Raw genomic sequence first — 22,410 nt, 5'->3', positions numbered from 1 at the left:
ATGTAAGTGACTTTAACATGATCATAAAGCTTAACATATAAAAATAAGCATACAATTCATAATGTTTAGAAGTTCCATAACATGAGACTTATTGAAGATCATAACCACTTATAACTATGACATGAACATAACGAAGGCACAAATTGATTCAACGTGTATCGAACTTTATCTGTGTTTTAAGGTATTTAGCATTGTATATAAGTTTCAAAACATTTGGTTGAGGCAAACTAAATTGATTAACGGAAACACATTTGTATGTACATGATGAATGGACAAGGGAAATGATTTGACACTGTCAACATATAGGGGGACGGGCGGCATATACATATAAATCATCTGTTAACATAAGTTACCTTAACTGTCTCAATGGTGTTAGCTTCCTCTGCAACATTCTGTAAAATGTAAAATCATATGTAGCAAATTGTCATTGAAACAGTTGGGTGGTATTAGTATACATGTATATTCTATGTGACAAAAATTGTCCTTGTTAACGGTTGGGTGGTATTGGTATACATGTATCTGTTCTATGTGATAAAATTTGTCCTTGTTAACGGTTGGGTGGTATTAGTATACATGTATCTGTTGTATGTGACAAAAATTGTCCTTGTTAACGGTTGGGTGGTTTTAGTATACATGTATCTGTTGTATGTGACAAAAATTGTCCTTGTTAACGGTTGGGTGGTATTAGTATACATGTATCTGTTGTATGTGACAAAAATTGTCCTTGTAACGGTTGGGTGGTATTAGTATACATGTATCTGTTGTATGTGACAAAAATTGTCCTTGTTAACGGTTGGGTGGTTTTAGTATACATGTATCTGTTGTATGTGACAAAAATTGTCCTTGTAACGGTTGGGTGGTATTAGTATACATGTATCTGTTGTATGTGACAAAAATTGTCCTTGTTAACGGTTGGGTGGTTTTAGTATACATGTATCTGTTGTATGTGACAAAAAATGTCCTTGTTAACGGTTGGGTGGTATTAGTATACATGTATCTGTTGTATGTGACAAAAATTGTCCTTGTAACGGTTGGATGGTATTAGTATACATGTATCTGTTGTATGTGACAAAAATTGTCCTTGTTAACGGTTGGGTGGTATTAGTATACGTGTATCTGTTGTATGTGACCAAAATTGTCCTTGTTAACGGTTGGGTGGTTTTAGTATACATGTATCTGTTGTATGTGACAAAAATTATCCTTGTTAACGGTTGGGTGGTATTAGTATACATGTATCTGTTGTATGTGACAAAAATTGTCCTTGTAACGGTTGGGTGGTATTAGTATACATGTATCTGTTGTATGTGACAAAAATTGTCCTTGTTAACGGTTGGGTGGTATTAGTATACATTTGGGAGAATGAAGTAACAATTTAGAATATTTTAAAGCAATTATTTAACATAAAAATCTAATTACAAACATTTCAACACTTGTTTCATAGATGAAGGACGTGTAATCATGAAAAGTTGTCTTGTATATACTTTAGATAAAGAAACGCAATGCCTTATGTAAAAATAAATGAATACCTTCATGCGGTCAGATTATTTGAGTGTTAAAATTATACTAGAAAAGTGCTTATTTACCACTTGTTCTACTACTCAACATGGGGAACACAGCTAATCAAAACCACTATGTCAAAGGGAGGTAACCCTTTTTTTAATATAATTTAATACATTTAGAGGAGAAATATGTGGAAAATGTAAATGGGGAGAATATTTTTTGTTAACATATGTACATTCTTGATTATCTTAAAAACACAATCAACTAAAGCTACTTCAAATGATCAAATTGTACAAAGATCTCTATGTCTGCCAGTTCATTAATCTCCCCCTCAATTTCCAAATAATCTAAACTACACTGGCATACCTGAGAAGAGGGGACGCCTCCATTATTGCCCCGCTTTTTAAAGCAAAGTTGATAGAGGGACATTGCTATCTGAAGGCTAAATCAAGAGTGGAGGTATATAAATACCGCACTGGACCCCAACAGAAAATGAACGTTGCTTTCTTGTGCAAAGATTGCAATGTAGAACATTTACAAAAATTACTTTTCTTTCAGTAATGCCTAGTAGAAAAAAAAAGTTTGGACAAAAGATGTTATGCGGGAGGCCTTCAGGGAAATTACAAATAACAACATCTCCATAAGGAAAGCTGCTGAAATGTTTAATATACCCAAATCAACTCTGGCTGACCGAGTGTCAGGCAGAATTGACATAGATGCCGAAGATGGGAAAAAACCAACGTTTAAGAAAGAGGACGAGGGAAAACTAGTGGAATATGCCGAAAAGAGGGCATCCCTAGGTATTGGGTTTGGGGAAAAAAACCTACCTCAGATATGCTGGACAGCTAGCTCAGAAAAGAGGGATAAACTTTAAGAACAAGATCCCATCAGACAAGTGGTGGAGACTCCACAAGAAGAGGTTTCCGGGCACATTATCCCTCCGAAAACCCGAGGCAACAGCAGCAATCCGCCATAAACAAATGAACCAAGAAAATGTTGGGTCATATTTTGATGCTTTAAAAGAAACACTTTTAAAGCATCAACTTATGAATAGTCCAGAACAAATTTGGAATATGGACGAGACCTATCTTCCATTATCTGTAGATTCTGAAAAGTTTTGACTCGGTAAATTTGTATTCTAGTATATATATTCTTTGACATGTCAATCACCCATACAGTAGGCCTTTCAACCCCATATCAAATAGATCTTTGAAAATACCATATTTCCATGCAGTATCATAGGCCTTCTCAAGGTCGCAAAAGACAGCCACCACATGTTCATTTTTTGCAAAACCATTACGGACAAATGATTCGAATCGAACAAGATGATCAAGAGTACTGCGGCCCTGTCGGAATCCACACTGGATATTGGCTAATAGCCCATTGGATTCCAAGAACCAAACAAGGCGATCATTGACCATTCGTTGAGTGTTTTACAGACACAACTGGCAAGAGCAATTGGTCGATAATTAATAGGACCCGTATGATCTTTACTTGGTTTAGGAATAGGCACGACGGTTGCAAGCTTCCAGATTGATGGTAAATCACCAGATTCCCAGATGATATTCATGAGCTGCAAGAGAGCTTCTAGTGAGGAATCTGGCAAGTGTTTTAGGAGTTGGTAGTGAGTATTATCAGGCCCACAAGCTGTATCATGGGCTTTCGACAGATATACAACTAACAGGCTGACCATGTGAAAACAACCAACGAATATAAACAGTGGTTTTCGTAGAATTTTACAGAACATCACATTAATCAACTTGCTCCTATTTCAAGGATATGTGAAAAAGATAATATTTCAACCAATATTCAATGCCGTAGGTTTTCGAAATCAACAAACAGGTTTTATGATTTGGATCTACAACTTAAAGTGGTCACGATCTTTCGGAATCTTGAATAACATACAATTTTAAGTGGTGTATCTGCTCTAACATCTTATCTGGTGGCCGAGGAAGGAAAAGTCGCTTAATTAAGGAGTTAAACGGCAATCAGACTATACAGTCTAAAAACCACAGTATTGATAGTTCAATTTTTGTAAAATAGGCTTTGAAGTACATTTGTTTACTTGACAGAAAAATCGAATTTGTAAAGTTTGAATGGTAAAAGAACATCCATGATATAATTCCTGTTATTATATACATTGTTGTTATACCTTATTTTAACGATTTCAAATAAAGTTTAGTAAACATTAATCCGTAAAAGTTAAACACTGCACATATTTTGCATTTAATAGAATACTTTACAATTAAATTTTAGCATTTGTTTTTCCATTAAATGTTAAATAATCAACATTTATATGATATTTCATACCTTTAGCAATTAATAATATCAAATTCATCTATACACAAGAATATAAAAATTAAAAATCATACAAGACCAAAAAGGCCAGAGACTCCTGACTTTGGACAGGCGCAAAATTGCGGCGGGGTTATATATGTTTATGAGATCTCAACCCTACCCCTTTACCTCTAGCCAATGCAGAAAAGTAAACGCATAACCATACGCACATTGAAATTCAGTCCCATGAATGTCAATCTGGGCGAATAATTTCAGATCATATAATTCAAGAACTTATATTTAGACGTGCAAACTGTAGAGATATGATGTACGAATAGAAATTGTGCTGTCGCAATCTGTAGGTCGCCTTACACTTTCTCTTTTTTACGATGACGGCACCACGAAAATATCAAGCAAGTCTGATTTGGTAAAGCAATTAAAATCTTAAATCTCTTGTGCACTGTCCCTACCTTTCATTATACCCCCGCTTTAAAGAAGGGGGTATACTGTTTTTCAAATTTCTCAACACGTCTTTCATTAGCATATTCAATGTATTGGTATTGCCTTCAGATTTTATATTTTCAAGGAAGTGAATGAAATGTTCATAAAGATAATATAGTACTCCTCCATTATGGAATGTGTACATAAATATGATTATGAATTGTTGAATTTCAGTCCATTTAAATGTATTGGACAAATGTGTTTGTATTTATAATATGTTGGTTTATAATGTTATTTAACATTGCTTACTAGAAAAGAAAAACGAAGTTACTGCGAGCAACTGAACCTATATCTAGGGTTTTGTTTTATTTATTATACCAAGGATTTAGTAAAGAAATGTTTTAAATTCGGAAGAGTATGGCGAGGGAGAATTTAACCCCCAAGAGCTATGCCAGTTGGTGCTTCGGCAGTAAAAAATATTTTCCATTATAAACTTTGACCGCCGTATCTGTCATGTTTCTGCCAAATTGCCATCCTTTACTACATCTGAAATAATCAAGTTCTGCATAGTATAAATAATTACCGAGTGAACGTTTGTTTTGGCGATTGCCAACAAATTCATTCCAATTGGTTGGTATAGAAAAAAAAGAGGGACGAAAGATACCAAAGGGACAGTCAAACTCATAAATCCAAAACAAACTGACAACACCAAGGCTAGAAAAACAATAGTACACATGACACAACATAGAAAACTAAAGAGTAAACAACACGAACCTCGCCAAAAAACTAGGGGTGATCTCAGGTGCTCCGGAAGGGTTAGCAGCTCCTGCTCCACATAGGAGATTCATCAGAGATGGAAACAAATGAAGATATATTAATTATTTTGTTGTCTCTTCTACTTCTTTCAATATCTTTTGGACATGAACTATGACGAGAAAGGTGGTCAAATATAACGGACTTCATCTGCTGCATAGTGACGCTGAAAATTTATAACCAATCTTTTAGATAAAAAATCTGAATATGATTCAAAATTTTGGTGATGACCTAAAGGTTGGGAATTGATAATGAACATTCCATCTAAAATGATACAATTAGAATGTAAGTTTGGAAGAGAAATGAATTGCCTTAGTTCTGTTACAGGTTTGTTTGTTTCTTTTGAAAAAAAACAGATGTTTTCTTAAACAAGTGATGATTGTATTGTTATCTTTTTTCTTTTGACCTAAAGTTAGTTTTGGTGTTGAAAATGTTTTCAAATTTCTCTTCTTTCTTGAAACTGTATAATGCAATTGGTTTAATTTCAAAATCTTCTCTGTAATGTCTGTTTTTCAATTAGTCTGAAGCTGCACCTTTTTGGGCAACTTGATGTATTTTAATTAGCAATTTTAGTTTTCAATTGCACAATATTGTACTGCAAATGTTTTATGATTTTTTCCCATTTAAAACTCTATGAGGTGTCTGATTTCATTTTAATTAGCTTTGGTCTAGATTAAGGGAATCTAAATTCAGCCTGCACTAAGTTATTATAACTTTCATATTATCTGGCATTTCTCAATCCTTTCTTGTAGTGAACCAATGTTTTCACACAATTTTACAAAACTTTGATGTTAACATTATCTGTTTTTTACATTGCCATTTCACACAACACTGAATATAACTTTTTTCCATTCCCATTAACTTTTTCATACGACTCTTTTACGATACTGTTAGTAACCATGACAATTCAAAATCTGATTGGATGTGTGAATATAACCAAATTTGCTGTTTCATTTTAAGCAATTGTGTGAATATAACCAAATTTGCTGTTTCATTTTAAGCAATTTTTTTTTTAAATAACCCTCCTGAAAGTTCATATGAAATACTATAATAGCATATAACATGTACATGTATAAAGCAAAATCAGTAACATGCAAACAATTACAAAGGCATGGCAATCCATAACAAGCTGACTAGAAAGTATAACTACATGTATATAAAGAATTATACTAAGCATGTAAATTTTAAAGCAAGATTTAAACAAAAAAAGATACAAAAAAAGCAATAATTATTGACCAATGAAATGCTAAAATACTGCCTATGATAACAGGTGTACATATCTTTATACAATCTTTGCTTATGTGTACTGGTTATTCAACAGCAGATTCTAATAAAAAAGTTGTCAATCTGAAATTGAAAGTTTTGAAATGGTTTGATCTATCTTGACAGATGAATGAAATACTCAAAGGATAATTGAATTATATTAATCCCTCATAGATAATAACTATAAAAGAAAAAAATCTTTCAAACTCATGAATTATTCCCCCTTTAAGTCTTCAGTCTAAGAAATAATTGAAAAAGAAAAACTTTTAACAATAACCTATAAACAACACATATTTTGAAAACAAAGTGTAAAATTACTACCAAATGATAAGTGTCATTAATCCATATTTCAATATATGTTTTCTTTTATTTGAATTTCCTAAAAAAAAATTGTAAATGGATATTTTTTTTAGGGAAGATAACTATGGGATAATAATGTTGTGTGTTTCAATAAGGTAAGCCCTAGTAGAACCCTCAGATACATTAAACTTGTAAAGCCTGACTATTAATTTTGTCCAGTTATATTAATATTTGCAAATAATCAGCTTCCCAGTTAGGGTAAAACCAATCAATCTGAAAACATTCCTTTTCAATTATTGCCACATTGACCACCTCAAGTAACAACTTACAAGCTCTGCTAAAGCCATCTGTATTTTGTGTGTCCAACTTTAGATTTTAGAGAGCAGTTGTTACATGATCAACGTGAGTTTTTTTTTTTACATCATCTTGACTTAGTTAAAAACTTTGTTAATGCTCTGATGATTAACATAGACCTAGATTTCCTTTTGACTTTTTATACTTCAATTTATTTCTAAATAGTGTGAGCATGTTATGTCACTTATCTATACTACATGTATCTCTGTCATAAGATCGCCTTTATATACTTCCCAGTTTAATGTTTCGTCATTCGCATGATGGCATAACTCAATTTATATAATAATATATATGAATTAAATTCTTAATATAACATTAGTGTGTACTACTAAATTAGGTTGCCATATGTAGAAGTTCAATCAAACTTTGAAAAACATGCTTAATAAAATGATTGATAAACATGGAGAAGATTGGGATTTTTTTTTTGGAGGAAGCCCTTTTTCATTACAGAACATCGAAGCACCACTACACCAAATACTCACCTTTCTTTGTCATGTTTATGAGACAACCAGTCTTACCAAATGTATCTGCATCTAAAAACACACATTCTAAGCACGGAACACACATGATGCTAAAGCAGCAGATTTAAAGCATGTGATACTTAAACAGCAGATATGAACACACATGAGGATATCACTATATCACTAGCACGGGTCAAAGAGTCTTTCAGGAAATCTGGAATGTATCCTGTAGACAGATCCATAATTCCAAATTCCCAACTTGCGCCAGCTGACTTCAACAAATCTGAAAAGACCATTAAAGAAACTACAGATGTAGATACAACAACAATCACCAGTAATGGTAATCATTAGAAACTATTTTTTTCATTTGATTTGTTATATAAGGCCTGAAATAAAATATTGTTTGTTTCCCAAATCCCGACAGACCTTGCAAAAATGGTGCTACTCATAAAATTTTATTGTCATAACTAAATGGGAAACATTTTTTAAACTAGATATCGCAATGATGATTTTGGCCAAATTTAGCTCAGTAGTTTCAGAGAAGATTTTGAAAAAGTCGGACTACGACGACGACGCCAAGTGATGAGAAAAGCTCACTTGGCCCTTTGGGCCAGGTGAACTAAAATTTAAACGAAAAACAAATATGTTACACTTAAACAAACAATTGCAGGCTCTTGACTTGGGACAGGCTATAAATACACCTTATCACTATTCATTCCATTCTAAAATTACACAACGTTTTCATCTAGTTGACAAATGGTTGAAGCTATCTGGGACCCTTTTTAAACAATGCGCCATGCATGGTACTTTTTTACGAGACCTAATTAACCTACCGCAAATATTTCAAACAAAATATTCTTTTTCTTCAATTTTAATTTCGAAATAGTGGATCATACCCTATCAAAGTTTCTTAAGGATCGCTTTCTAAAGTTATTCCTCCCTCAGCTCACTACTAATGACCTGAGGCCTGACCCAAACAGGAAGTTGTACAAATGACTGTTTTTCCAGGATTGGACTAAAAAGCCATTTAAAAAAGAGGGACGAAAGATACCCAAGGGACAGTCAAACTCATTAATCTAAAACAAACTGACAACGCCATGGCTAAAAATGATAGACAAATAATAGTACACATGACACAACATATAAAATTAAAGAATAAACAACACGAATCCCAACAAAAACTAGGGGTGATCTCAGGTGCTCCAAAAGGGTAAGCAGATCCTGCTCCACATGTGGCACCCATCGTGTTGCCTATGTGATAACAAATCCGGTAAATAGTCGAATTAAAGGTGCATGTATCGTATGCCTTAATATACAAAAAAATAATGAAACAAAAAAATTAAACACAGTAACAAATAAATAGTTTTAATAGTGTTATTATTGCTTGCCCATTAACTTCTCGAGTTTTTTTAATCTTTTGTTAAATTCTATCTTGAGTTTGACGATAAACTTTCAATTAGTTATGTCTATGAATATTTTTTTTTCTCTTACAGAGCTCCAGGAATCAACAATTCTGTGTCACTGTTGTGGCAACACTATCTCTTATGTTAAAGAAATAGAGATGAGCATACCAGCTGAGAATCCGCTTGTAACAAAAAACTTAATTCCAAGAAGTTTAGCAGATGTTTTGTTACCTCCAGCAAATCAATCTCTGGCAAAAAAAAAAACTTCTAGCAAAATCATAACAGAAGCGAGGGTTATTACGGGAAATGAAATGCTTCAGAAACTGAGGTCAAAGCGTAACGAAGCAGTAAAGTTGGCAGAAGAAAAAGAAGAAAGGAAAACAGAAAGAGCTAGAAAGAAGGAAGAAGCTGAAGTTATAAAGGAAGCAAAGAAAGAGAAAGAAATAAGACACTGAAAAAGAAGGGGAAAGAGAGGAAGAGACAGAAAAAGGAGGAAAAAAGAAATCTGCAGCAGTTTAACCAACAAATCACTGCTAAATTCGACCAGTATGCTACATGTACTTCTAATTCATCTGCAGACATGGTAGACAATAGAAGTACCAGAGTAAAGACACCTTTAATAAGGGAAGAATTTTTACACTTTGATAGTGACATGGAGATTATAGAAACAATGGAAGAATAAGAAATAATTAAAATTTCTCCGGACTGTTGCATACTGAATTTGAAGACCTGTGAAATTTATTTTTAAAAGTTTGGGATCGAAATTGCATTATATTGATATAAATCTAATACTGTTCTTAACTTACCGCTGCAATATTGTTATGATTGATTGTTGGTTGCTTAACGTCCAGTGGCAAATATTTCATGCATATTCAGGACGAGAACAAGTTCACAATAAATACAATGGGTAGGTTAATATAATAGAGGCAAACTGGGATGATGGTCGGGGAAATTTGGACTGCCACTAGAAAATGAGGGTATATTAGATAGGGACTGACATTTTGCTTTGCAACAGGTCCGAGACCACAATTGTCGTCCCTTGATTTTCGTTGTTCACGAATATAGTCCCTAGTGTTAACAGTGGGTTACTTGCCAATAATTTTTATACCCTTCCAAATTTATTTCTCCATGTTTAATGCCTCAAATTGTAAGTAGGGGGGTGAAACTACACTGTAAAAAAAATTTGGGTGCAGAATTTTACAGGAAAGTAGTGATTTGGTCCAGCTGAAAAAGGTTAAAAATTAGCACTTCGGAAGCTGTCAAAAGATTTCAAGACACCCTAAACACAAAAGTGTCCATATTTTGAGTTAGAGGCGATGAATTTTCTATAATTTTGATATAATTTGTCCCAAAAGTAGTACAACACACTGTAAAAATTTCATTGATGTTCTAAAAGAAATGCACTACGAATTAATTGTGTTCTCGGACCAACAGGCCACCTACGGACCCCTCAAAGAGTTATTGCAAGGGTTCTTAACGTGCTAAGAGCGTGGCACTCTCTTTACACGAGGCATCGGATTTAACGTTCCCTTCTGACCGGACGTGACTGCGAACTTGATACATCCCGCACAGCCAAACGGACGCCCCACTTCGGCAGGCGTTATACTGCCGGTTGGGAGAAGACCAAGTTACCATATTTCTATACCCCAGTCACCCTTGGGGATCCCCCTTTTAGGAAAAATTTTGGATCCTACATTGATAACAAATGGAAAAAAAATGTCTGATTGTCACCTATCAATTAAATGTTGACCTACTTTTCAGTGAAATTACCTGCATGTAAACTGGAGGCTCTGTCTGAAAGCAAGGACGTATGTTAGTTATACGTCCTTGCTGAAAGTGAAAGTTCCGATTTCAAGTCGATCTCGACTATCACCACCAAACGTGCGGTCTTTTTGAGTAAAATCTTGACTGTTTATTCGTCTGTCTTCAAATTTTTCTCCTCATAGTTGGTCAGTCAACTTCATTCCACTTCCAGCCATGCTTTCCATGTTGTTCAACGCCGGGGTTTACAATTCATCGAAAAGGGCGCTAAATTAAAATGAGGCACTTTGGTGAGGTAATCAAAGAGAGACAACTCCTGCGTAACGAAGACGACGCTTCAGCGATAAACAAATACTTGCTCATCTCCAAATTGATTCATAACATTTAATGTAAAAATCAATATTATACAATTTGTTAGAATAGTTTGAGACCTTGTTTAAACTCATCTGACAACCATTGAGAGAGAATTGTAACAATTTCGGTGTTGACGGTAACTGGTCCTCGGCATCTTCAAATCTCGTACGAAATCGTACGCCGTTAAAAGTAAATTTCTGAGAAATTTAGTTAATTTTAAATACTGACCAATACACCTAATCGCTATTTATTCCATTCCGGATAAGTCCTAAAATTACACAATTACACAACTTTTTCATCCAGTTCAAGCTATCTGGGACCCTGTTTAAACAATTCATCATGCATGATACTTTATAATGAGACCTGTTTAAACTACCGTAAATACTTCAAACAAAATATTTTTTTAATTCAATTTTAATTTCGAAAAAAGTGGATCATACTCTATCAAATGTTCTTGATGATCGCTTTCTAAAGTTTTTTTCTCCCTCAGCTCACTACTGGTGACCTCCATTTTTCGGCCGGTGACAACAGGAAGTTGTATAAATGACTGTTTTCCCGGAATGGACTAAATAGCGATAAGGTGTATTGAAATATTAAGGTATTTTTGGTAACCACTTTCCTTGTCAAAGGAAAGATTTAAATGTTCTCACGTTCAGAAGATAAATGAAATATACTGACAAAAAATGACGGTAACTGGTCCTCGACCAGTATATGTATTGTCAATTTTATCATTTGTTTATATAAACTTTTAAAATAATTTTGATGGAATGATAACACTTTTAACTTCTTGTCGTTTGACAGGAAGAAAAAGAAACCAAAGGGGCAAGTTTATGAGCAAACAAAATGGTACGCCCACGCAGATGGAAAGAGAGGATAGAAAAAAGAAGCGTTTTGACCGAAATCTTAAAATTTTGGACAAGTAAACAAATGCATCAGTTGGGGTAGAGAGATAAGCTTACTTCTGCCTAATAAAAAGGGAAAATGGAGAGGTCCACTACACATGTACAGACGAATTCTTCAAAAAAATAAAAGAAAATGAAAGTCTTCTTGATTTTAAAGACGGAATGATAGAGACAAGAAGAGAATCATTGCTCCTGAAATTGAACAAATCTACTGTTAAAAAACAAGCTGTAGAACCCTCTCCCCCGAAAGCACCAGAGCAGTTGTCATTTTTGAAAGGTATATGCTTAAGTGAATCCCAAAGGCATGATTTGGGAGAAGCTTTTGTATCTGGTGAAAATGCAATTGCTTTGAACAAAGACAGAATATTAGATATAAATAAAACGTATATGGTTTAGGAAATACAGGGTTAATCTAAAAGAAAGAGTTGAAACAAGGGGCATGGGCAGAGGTCGGGGACAGGGAGGAGGAAGAAAGAAAGGCACTGAATCAAAGCAAATAATCATTTTTTATGTACATCAAGATAGTGTAGGCTTTTTTCATCTATTCATGATGTTAATTATTACAAATTGCAATGTTAAATGTTTACAATTTGTGTCTTGTATGTTCCCATCATCATCAACCCTAGTGATATTCCATATCTCATATATATTTCATTGATCATGTTGATATTTGTAGTTATAATTGCAAAACTTGTTTATGATGTTTTAATCTTACTTTAAGCATAATGAGTAAAAGTCCTGTCATATAAAATATCACATTGTCTTGAATTAACTTGTTGTAGTCTGGTAATGTCATGATCACAAAAGAGACATTTGTACAATGATGTCATATAACTTTTTTATATTTTAATTTGTATTTTATGTACTGAATAAATGTGATTGTCATATTCATTTATGATTGAAGAACCAAATTTGCTGTTTATATTATAATCTTCCTTCATTTACCATGTTTTTGCTCTTCAACTTTGTACGTGTTTTGCTTTATAAATATTTTGAAATGAGCGTCACTGATGAGTCTTATGTAGACAAAACGCGCGTCTGGCGTACTAAATTATAATCCTGGTACTTTTGATAAATGTTTACACTTAATGCATCTCATAGTGTTCCGAGAAATCATATTTCTGAAAGCTGTGCAAAGATTTGCAGGAACTCTCCCCACTTGTGTTCCTGTGCAAAAAAAAAGAGATTTCTGATGTTCTGACTGACTATATTGAGCTACCCAAGCTTTGATAAAAAACTGGTTAATCCATTTTAATTTGCAAAGTGTTTATTATATATAAATGACTAAAAGAATATATAACTTAACCTCATTTAGCATGTTTAGGGGACACATTATCATGAGCAGGTGTCAGTAAAATTTTAACCAAGGTAAATGTAAACATGGTAAAGTACATGAACTACTAGAAATAGAGTAACAACAACATGAACAACCTGCAATATCTTTCATAAGCTGTCCCCGTTAGTGGTTTTCTTCTCTCATGTCGGTTCAAACATTGTGAAGATCTGAAGAAATCTCTTGAAGCAGTAGCATTACTACTTTTGTTGCATATTGGCTGAAAGGATTTCCTTCCTCGGGCAACACATCTCAATTTGTGAGTGAGGCTTTATCCGAAAAGCATGGTATCCTTTTATTGACCATTCAATCTTTATGATCCTCTCTGTGTTCATTTTTAACTTGTATTGTTTTAGGAACAGCCATCACATAATAGTATGACTGATAATAATCAAATGGCTGGATAGCACCTCTGGAAAGTTTGCAACTGTAGCTGCGTACCATTTCAAAAAGGTTATAAACGTGTATTATTTCATAAATGTATTTCATCACAGCTTGGATGTTTTAAACTAAACCATTGTCTCGTCAGTAATTATCAAAAATAACTTCTTTTTTTTAAAGTTGCTTTTTTCCATTGCAACCTAAAACTGTAGATCTAAAATATTGCAATATACAGTACTCTGTTAATTTCTGTTTAAGTACCCATTCCATGTCAACATCAAGGGCCTGTGAATTAGTATTTTTCTATTGGTTTTGATCCTTCATATTTGTTTATAGTAAATTAACACGTGTAAGTTGTTTAGTTTGAATTGCTCCACATGTTTCCTATCGGGGCCTTTTATAGCTTTCTACAAGTTAGTTTAAACATATTTATTTATAGTGGATTGGGAAACAAGTTTTGCAACTTATATTTATCCCTTTTCACTTTGCGGGTGCGAGTTCTGCCTTGTAGCGGCATTAGCCTACTCTTTTTCAAAATCTACAAGGGTGTCTTCAACGTGCAAGAGATATGACTGTCTCTTAACACGGGTCAGCCATTTATCGTCCCCTTCCGACGGACTATCATCGTTTCCTCAAGACCATACTCGCAAATGGTGTCGAGGGAGAGCCGAAAATTGAGTTCCTGAAATTTTCATCCCAAACAGGAATCGAACCAGGAACCTTTGTGTAAGTAGTCCGATGCACTAACCACTACACCACGGCTCAATTATATGGTACAATTATTTCTGTTTCTTTGAACAAACTCTTTTGTGAAATGCAATTAAAAACAGAACGTCGCATATCATTATACTAATGGCTGGTCCATTTTATGCAATATTAACACAATATGACATTTTTTGCATACTCGTGAAATATTTATGCTCGCCAAGAGGTCCAACACCACCACCATCATAACCATCCAGTACTCCTGAGAGAAAACAAGGAAATATATAAACACGAAGTTTTTTTTATCAAACTGATTCAAAGTTTGAAAAATTACAGGCAGTGAGTGTCATAAACTCAATCCACATGCTACAAATTTTTTTTTCATATCGTTTATTAAACAAGTTCACAACTACTAGTATTACAAATCAGGCTATACAAAGTCTGCTCTGACTAAGAGTAATATCACAGGGTCAATATTCATGTCGTATTATAATGTGAGTCCTGAATTTGTGTTTTTAATTGCAACTGGACTTAAATATATTATTCATCCCTATATATTGAACCAGGTTCACCCTGGAAAGTTTATATATTTTTAACCAGATATATCAGGATATTTTATATAACATTTTTTCATAGGGAAAGTCTCCAGTGATGAAGAGTCGATATTAAGAATGTCTTGTCAAGTTCTCAAAGGACTTCATTTTTGTCCAAATATAATAAGACTTCTGGCAGATTAAGAGCAAAATCATCTATTGAGCCTGGCAAGATCAACAATACCCCAACGTCTTCATGCCGTTCAGGCAAATCAAGATCATTAAGACAGTCCCGATCTTCAAGGCTGTCCCGATCTTCAAAGAGATCCAGATCATCTAGACAGTCCCGATCATCAAAAAGGTCTATATCTTCAAGAAGGAGTAATGGATCTTCAAGGAGATCAATAAGTCATCGTAGGGAGAGGTCTAGATCTCCACCCTGCAGGGCCGTTCTATCATCATCTAGAAGACTTCCTTCAAGATCAATGTCACCAATCAAATACAAATCCAGTCGTACCTGGATCAAAAATCTGCAAGTTCCAGACCTGTTAGACAAAGGGATACAGTTCCCATGGAGAATGAAAGTAAGTATATGAAAACTAACCAATAATCAATATGTATAGATGGGATAATATTGTAAATGCTTAAGTTATACATTTATTTTAATAAATACTATTGAAATTGGATCTGATGTAATAAAAAGAGTTGCACATGAAAAAGTTATCTTGTGCATGTTTTTATAAATAAAAAATAAAAAGACTGAAATATTTGTACATATTACATGAGAAATCTTCAAGTTGTTAATGTTTGTGTCATTTTGGTTTTTTGTGGATAGTTGTCTTATTGGCTATCGTACCACATCTTCTTTTTTATATTCAAGATTCATTAGATTTGGTAGAATATGAATTGATTAACTTTATTTTTATATTCATAAAATTAATATGACCAATATGCATGATATGGTATACATTTTTTGATAAACTTCTAATTTGTTTCTGAAAATGAAGGGTCAACAATATTTGATGTATGCATGTACATGTGTGTTTACTTTCATTACAAAATATCAGAAGACGGTTTTATACTTACTCACTGAGACAATAGACCTTTTACAACCATATTTCTATACCCCAGTCACCCTTGGGGTGAGTTATCAGATGACAAACCTCTTAGACAAGCTAACAGTCGTATTCAAACAGCATTGGTAGATGAGGTAAGAGAACATGTAAGTGAAATGTTGGATGCGGGCTGTATAAGAGAGTCAAACAGTCCTTACGCTAGAAACGCTGTTCACGTTCGGAAGGACAGATGTTTAAAACAGGAAGATCATGCACATCAAAATCCAAAGAAAATTTTATCTTTCTGAAACACAAAATGCATTGAAATTTAATATATTTTATAGTGAATGCCAGGCATTAAAACTTTTCCAACTTTACAAGTATAAAGTCTGTACTCCAGTGTAATTTTTGTACTCCAGAGTAATTTTTGACATGTAAATGCAGCCATATTTGTCCGTTTTTAAAGTTGAACCATTAAGATTGTACCTTCAATGGTGTTACGTGTTTGACCATGCCTTTGGTTATATCCTGTATAATCGTCGGAGATTAAACTATATTTTTTTTCTTACGTAATATCAGTATAATTGCGCCTCTCCATACTATAAACGACAAATATTTTATTTTACCTATGTGACGAACATAAAATAAATGTCTATCCAGGTATATCCCAACGAAAATCGCAAACATATTAGGGATTGCCACGTCCGCATGGTACCAAATAGTTGCTAATTGGAATTGTCTATGGCATTTGAAATTTTTAACTACCCATTGAGGAAGTATTAATTTGAATTTAAATCATAAATCGAAAAATGTATGTAATGTAAAATAAGCCTATATTTTGACTGTTATATAGTATAAACACAAAAATACTGAACTTCGAGGATAATTCAAAATAGAAAATCAAAAGTCCAAACACATCAAACGAATGGATAACAACTGTCATATTCCTGACTTGGTACAGGCATTTTCTAATGAAGAAAATGGTGGATTGAACCTGGTTTTAAAGCTAGCTAAACCTCTCACTTGTATGACAGCCGCGTCAAATTTCATTATATTGTCAACAATGTATGAACAAAACAAACTTACTCAAGGAGTAAAATGTCAAAACTAGGGGTACAGCATTCTATAATGTGTTATCATCTTAATGTCACTATAAAAACAACAAATGTAACAACGAAGCACAAGAAGGCATACAACAAATTTAACATACTCATTTTGCTTTTCTTATACGACTTAATTTATCTCTGAAAAGTCTACTCGTAAAGGATAGAAGGTCTTCAGTATTATTTAATATAGTCTACTGTCTGTACTGGTGTAAAATTGCGCGTTTGAAATTCGCACAGGGAGACATAAAAATAATTTTGTCGTTTAAAGTATAACGGTATACATACATGCAGAGTCACGTAAAGTAGATATAACAACAACAAAAAAACCAGACTTAACTTAAAGAAATAATAATAAATAAAATAATTATGTGGCTCAAAGTATGACGGGATATATAAGTACAGTTTCACTTTAAATGTATATTATAAACAACAGACTTAACAAAAAAGTAGTATAATTGAATAAAATAGTTTTGTCATTCATAGTATGTATGTCTTGTATCTTCCTCCTTTAGTAGGAGCATCACCATGGGTTATGGTGTAAAACGGAAGACATATATCCCTCTGTATCGGTAAAGATTTAATGTGAGCTTTTGCCTCTCCAGTCTCCCAGCCTGGCCGTGGCGGGAGACTGGCTATAGTAGTGTAAAAAGTTAAAACACAAAAATACTGAACTCCGAGGAAAATTCAAAAAGGAAAATCCAAAATCAGAAGTCCAAAAAGTACATCAAACGAATAGACAACAACTGTCACATTCCTGACTTGGTACAGGCATTTTCTAATGTAGACAGGTACATAAACATTTTAACTGGCACAAAACTCTCCCCTAACATAGGACAGTGTATGTGTATAATATCAGACATTGAATCTTTATAAATATAAATTGGAAATAACCTTTGAAAGTGGAAGGATTACATAACATAAACATTACTGTTCACAAGCATTATTTGGTACTTTAGAAATAGCTGAGAACAATGCCCGAGATAAATATTTTGACTAATTCTTTACACTATTCATCTGAACGTGGCCAAGGTTGCCTTTATGTTTTTGATTAACTGCCTTTAGCACCCTTGGTGCTTTGATTTTAATTCTTTTGTCGAACGAACAAAGTAGAATTGACTATTAAAAATGTGAATTTACATATATTCCGACACCATTTAAATATTACTGTTTATCACTTTATATATGATATTTAATATGTTAATTTTTCTATTGTGTATATTGTATTGTATTGTTTGTATATGCCTTCAACCCCCAGAGGTATAAATGTGCATTTCATTAATAAATAAATTTAAACCTGGGATATTTCGGATATTTTTTTGGTGCCTTCAAATATTCAGCACGCTTCTTTGTATGAGTATAGCGGGCAATGATTTGCTTGTGGCCTTCTTATGTATTCAAATGCATGAAATATTTGCCACTGGACGTTAAGCAACCAACAATTAATCATTGGGCATCTCAATAAGTGCTACTAACAAATGTAACATGGCGACGCCGATATATATTTGATGACGTCATGAATAATAATAAGGAAAAAAGAGTTATCTGCGCTTGGTTAAAACTACTGGGGAAAATGATAAAAAAAAAACACTGCCTTAACGTACCCGCGTACAAGCCCAGTTAAATAGATATGATCTGATAACTTAATTGTAAACTGCTGCCTGTTCTGTTTGCTGTTGTGCCTGCTTTCTTTTATCTGCCTCCACTTCCTGCCTGTCCCTTCTCTGCCGTTAGAATATTTGAGCCAATCTTTAATTAGGGAGCTACCAGAACCAATCTTTAATTAGGGAGCTACCATTTGATTTTTATGAGTGAGCTAGAATGAAATTTGAAAAAAATAGGCAGGATGGGAGTTTTGAGTAAAAAAAAAAGGCAGGATGGGACACTTGCAAAAAAAGTCCGGACGACAAATTAGGTAAAAAAAAAGTCGGGATAAACTAAAAAAAAAAAAAAAGGCAGGACCGAACAGAGTGAAAAATAAAAAGGCAGGACAGAGATTACAGCTAAAAAAATTTAGAATTTAAGGTAAGTAGTAAGTAAGTATATTTTATTAAGAGTTGGCATATGTTTACATATTAACAGTCACAAAATGAGCCCTGGAGAGCTTTTTAAACGACTATAAAAATAAAAGAACTACGTAAAATCTTCGTTTTTAAAGTTAAAAAACCATCTGAGAGATAAGTACAGGTATGGTCAGTGAGTAGTTGGAACCGAACATCACCTTTAGCTCCTGTTACAAATACTGTCGACGAGTAGATGTATTCTTTACTATCTATAATATTACGTCAAATATGAAGTACCCGCTATTAATAAATTTTATATGAATTACAATATTTGGTATCAGTAGTTATAAAAGTATTATAATTTAGTACGCCAGAAGCGCGTTCTACATAAAGACATCAGTCGCGGGATGGTTAAGGTCACTCAGTACTGTTTTTAGCTATTTGGGCATAATAAACAGTTAAACTACTGGGCTGGTGATACCCTCGGGGACGAAACGTCCACCAGCAGTGGCATCGACCCAGTGGTGTAAATAGTTATCAAAAGTACCAGGATTATAATTTTATACGCCAGACGCGCGTTTCGTCTACATAAGACTCATCAGTGAAATACTCTGATACATGATACAAGGATTTCAAACTTATAACATTTAGTACAAAACTGAAAAATAAAAAAAATAGCTTATTTTGAGATCTTGTCATTCATGTCATTAGTATTTACAGATACATTAGTGTACATGTACATGTATGATCATGGTGAGCATATAAGGTTAGTTTGACTCAAATATATCAAGTAAACTTGTAAAGTAATAAATAAATCACAATTTACCTTTCTGTTCTAAATTGTTCATTTAGATCATTTTGTTCATTAACCTGTCCATTTAAAAATAGAATTAATCATACAAAAAAGTCTTGTAACTTTGAAAGGTTGAATAAGTTTTCTATGTTTTAATATGGTAATTAGATGCTAGCAGATCATTATATATTTTCCACCGGTTCTTAGGATAATAAAATAACTAATTTGATATTAAATACAATTCAAAGAATAATTGATAACCTGATAAGCTTTTATTTCTTTAAACAGATAAAAGATACATCAGCTGACAGACTTACATGTAGAGGAGCCTATAATTAGAGAAATGGATCCACTTGATTTTGAAGTAAACCTACTGCATTTATATGAAAATTCAAAAGTGAGTACCAGTATCTCTTAAAGTACAATTTTCACATGTTTATCTTTATTTAAATAGAGTAACATATAAGATAAAGTGTGTTGAATCTTGAATCCAGTATATATACTAGACATTATACATCAGTACATACATGTACATAATGCAAATCATAATAAGAAGGCATAACAATTGAACTGTTAAACAATTATTACATGACCCGTGTCACCTTAATTTAAGAAAAAAATTAACACAGATAACACACAGACAAAAATTAATGAGACCATGTACTCCAGATATGCAAGAAGGGTTTTAATCTGACACTACAAATGTATATGAAGTCCTGAAAGTAAAATCCTCTAAAAAATTATATTAAACTTCAAATATGTGTACTTGAATACATGTATATATAATATTCAAATTCATCTTATTTAATATAATTAATTTAAAACATTTTCAAGCAAAAAACTGATGTATAAATGTATAGCTTAACTGTTCCTTAAATTTTTTTCAGGTGACTGAGCTAAAAGAAAAACACACATGAAAATGTAACCAGTTTGGCACCATCAAAGTGACCAACATAACATTTGAATACCTTTTAAGTTTTTTATGTATATATTTGACTTTTGGTAATATTTCGGCAGTTTCTTCAGTAAATGAGAGACATCAATGTTGAAAATGACAATTTTGATAGAGGACAATTACATGAATTATAAGACTACCAACTTTATTGTTTATGGAAATTTATCTTTTAAAATACTACTGGATGTCTAAAAGAATATTTCAATTTCTTCTGAAACTATTTAGATATTTATTATGTTTCATGTGTTTATAGGCAAATATTTATATATGTCATTTATGTTATGCTAGGGTTTATATCATGTATATGAATTAAAAAAAAGATGTGTATGTGTTGAACTTGATTAAAAAAATTCCAAATTATTACAGATTAACAGAAAATGGGATCAATGTATATTAAAACAAATCTGTTAAAAGGGAAAAAAAAGTCAAAAGTTGTATTTTTCAAAATATTTGTGTAAATATTTGTGTAAATATTTCTGTGCTATTTAGAAATATGTGCACAAAAACAAATTATCATTGTGGTATGCCCTTGTTTATTTTTTGTTTTGTGCAGTACATGCATTTGAATCTTGATCAAAATCCATCGATTGAATAAACATGATAAACTAATTGTTATGTTAGCACTGTAGCTAAGTATATGTCACATTTAATCAGGCCAAGTTATCCATCTTATAAACAAGGGGGATTTGATATGATTGCCAATTTCACAGCTACATGTACCTATCATAGTTATCTTTACGTCAAAATCCTTGCGACTTTTATACAAACCAAGTGATGAAGATAAACAATGCTTCTATTTCCAAAGATTGTGAAAAAACTGCTATGGAACACAATAAAATCAGAAGATGTAGTATAATTGTAATGAGATAACTCTCCATTAAGAGACCGTACAATGTAAAAAATTATAGTAATAGGTACAGCCTTCAATAAAGAAATAACCACTGCATATCATATTTGATTTTGCAAAAACCAATAACATGCTTATTTTGTCACCATCAAGTATATATGTGCATATACTAATGTATTCATCTTGTGTCCGTCCTCTAACTTAAGCTAACCTTGGAGAAATGATTTTAAATCCTCCCCCCCCCCCCCCAAAAAAAAAAATTAAATGGACAAGATCTATGGTCATGATGGTCATGCCATTTGGGAGTTCAGAATATATTAGGTTAACAAATGAGGATCTAATCAGTTTTTATTCGACCGCAAACCATTTTTGGGATCATATAATGGTATTAGGTCGTCATCGTTGTCGTCTGAAGGAAGACACATTGGTTTCAGGACATTAACTTTAGTTTTAATGAATGTATTTCTATGAAATTTAGTAAGAAGGTTCAATACCCCCAAAAGGAAGATTGGGATAAATTTGGGGATGATGGTCCATGGAACACTACACATTATCTTGAGGTGCTGCACACATGTGCCAAATATCAAAAGATTTTGTCACAGGGCACACAAATCATGCTCCCTTCACAAAAGTGTAAACAAAAATCATCTTTTAACTTTGAAGTCAAAGGTCAGCGTACAGCCAAAAATTGTATTTTAGGTATCTGTGGCATTGACTTATGATCTACATGCCAATTCAATGAACAATTTCTTGCATTTTCCAACTAAGTACTTTCATGGTTAAAATTTGTACAAAAAAGGACAAGAAATGTATAGTGTACATTTTATGGTTGCTAATGGCAACCAAATGAACAAAGTGGTGATAAGACTGCAA

General features: G+C 33.2%; 1 pseudogene; it reads left to right on the top strand.

The window, feature by feature from the left end:
- Positions 1–2,098: 2,098 nt before the first annotated feature.
- Positions 2,099–22,410, top strand: part of LOC143052019 (uncharacterized) — a 445,702-nt pseudogene continuing 425,390 nt past the window's right edge.

The sequence above is a fragment of the Mytilus galloprovincialis genome, chromosome 11 (assembly GCF_965363235.1).
Source record: "Mytilus galloprovincialis chromosome 11, xbMytGall1.hap1.1, whole genome shotgun sequence".
In the NCBI taxonomy this organism is placed as follows: domain Eukaryota; kingdom Metazoa; phylum Mollusca; class Bivalvia; order Mytilida; family Mytilidae; genus Mytilus; species Mytilus galloprovincialis.
Note: the sequence above shows the minus strand (reverse complement) of the source record. Positions and strands in the feature narration are given on the sequence as shown.